Source organism: Chinchilla lanigera, unplaced genomic scaffold, assembly GCF_000276665.1.
Source record: "Chinchilla lanigera isolate Chin_1 unplaced genomic scaffold, ChiLan1.0 scaffold00018, whole genome shotgun sequence".
Lineage (NCBI taxonomy): Eukaryota > Metazoa > Chordata > Mammalia > Rodentia > Chinchillidae > Chinchilla > Chinchilla lanigera.
In genome coordinates this window covers 16,898,631-16,900,537 of record NW_004955419.1, presented here as the reverse complement: position 1 = coordinate 16,900,537, position 1,907 = coordinate 16,898,631, and the positions used below count along the sequence as shown (strand labels likewise).

Sequence of the window (1,907 nt, the reverse complement as noted above, 5' to 3'; positions counted from 1 at the left end):
AAAAAAAAAAAGACAAAAAAAACCCCCAAAATAAATAAAATATGGAACGTACACTTTAGATGACAGAAGAATGTTTTTGTGACTATTGTAGCTAAGCATAGATATCTTTATATAATCTTTTTCTAAAATTGTTTTTCAGAAAGCCCAATTAATAATTTCTATTTTTTCATAGATATCCATTGTCCCAGTTTGGAGAAATAGATGGTTAACTTGGGTCCAGGTAGTCATTTGTCTGTAACCCTAATGACAAGAAATGATCCCCTTGTAACTGTCTAGCAAAAGGGATATACACACAGATCTCATTTTCTCTTTCTATTGCTGAAACATTAGACAGAAGGACACAGCAGGTTATAGAAATGCAGTTCAAAACACTTTCTTTTTTGTTTTTTTTTTGAGACAGGTTCTCGCTATGCAGTTCAGGCTGCCTTAAGCTCACTTTGTAGCCCAGGCTGGTCTCGAACTCACAACGATCCCCCTGCCTCATCCTCCAGAGTGCTGGGATTACAGGTGTGTGCCACATGCCCGGCAGTTCAAAACACTTAAAATAATTCTGTATGAGAAATTTTACTTTAAGTCTCTTCTATCTGGGAGTCATACAGGGCTGGTTAAATTTTCCAATTTCACTGTGATTAACATTTAAGAAGCAGAATAATCCAGGTAGTTCAAACGGGAGGTTTAGTTCCTGCAACAGTGACTCCTGGTTGGGCGTGTGGGTTTGGTAAGGTCTACTCCTCTTCCTCCAGCTGAATTTGCTCCTGGATTCTGTGGTTCATTCGTTGGCAACTTTGGGGTTATTGCCATGAATATTTCATTTGCCTTCATTGATATTTTAGCTGATGTCTCCATGAATAATAAACTGTTGTCACCTGCATAGGATTGCGTTTCCTGGGAATCTACAGCTCTTTTATTTGCTAGATCAGTGCTGTTTCCTGATAAATAGATTTCAGTGCTAAGACTTGTTGCTTCTTAAATTCTTTAGTTCAGTTTTTTGCTCTTGCAAAGGACTCCTAACTTGTGATTCATGTGAGATTTCGACTGCTTGCGCTCCTCTGTAGTACGTTGCTGCTAGGCTATGGTATCTTCTTGCCCAGCTGTATCCCGAACTTTACTGTTGTATTATCTAGACACACAGTGTGGGTTAGAACAGCAGCCCCAAACGTACTTTCCTGAAATTCGTGAAACTGGCCTTTCAGAAGAATGAAGCACCGGCTTGCCTTGTCAGCAATCTGCACCGGCGTACTTTATTTCCAGTATTTGTCTTGTTAGGGCTCTTGCTCCTCCACTAGCCATGGCCAAGTTTGAAAGAAGTCCTCGATTTTGGACTCCTAAATTAACTTTCAGGGTGTAAGGTATCAATTTTTTCTTTCTTTTCTTTCTGGAAGTAAAGAAATCTGACATCACCCTTCGCAGAGGCTGGGGACCGCTGCTTCCTGCAGGGAGGCCCAGGCGCATCTGAAAAGGAAGGAGCCCAGGGCCGCGGCAGCGTTGCCTCCTTAGCCTGCACAGTGCAGGGCTCCCGGTCACCGCCTCTCTTCCAGGTACGCACACACAAAATTGTTTTTCTGTGTCTCCTCAGAGTCACTGTCTATGCAGTTACTGCTTGGCATAAGAACTGTATAAAATCCTCAAGTGAAATTTAGAAGCAGTGTAGTGAAATGTGTCTGGAGTTTGCAGCCAGACTACCTTGGTTTGAACTCTGGCTATTCTGCTTACTACTTGTGACTTCCCCAGTTGTTATGGTTTGAATCTGTGTGTCCCCCAAAGCCTCAAGTGAACAGGCTTGAGGGGCAGGCTTTTAGAGTTTGGTGGGTGTGAGAGCTACACCCGCCCTGGGGTGGATAGTTTACATATGTAAGGGAGAGGAAAAGAGTGCTTGAGGGCATTCCTCCCCCATTCTGCCCTGGTGT

At 42.8% G+C, this 1,907-nt stretch overlaps 1 pseudogene; it reads right to left on the bottom strand.

Annotated features, from left to right (window-relative positions):
• Positions 1–675: 675 nt before the first annotated feature.
• LOC102003347 overlaps positions 676–1,907 on the bottom strand; it is a 2,902-nt pseudogene continuing 1,670 nt past the window's right edge.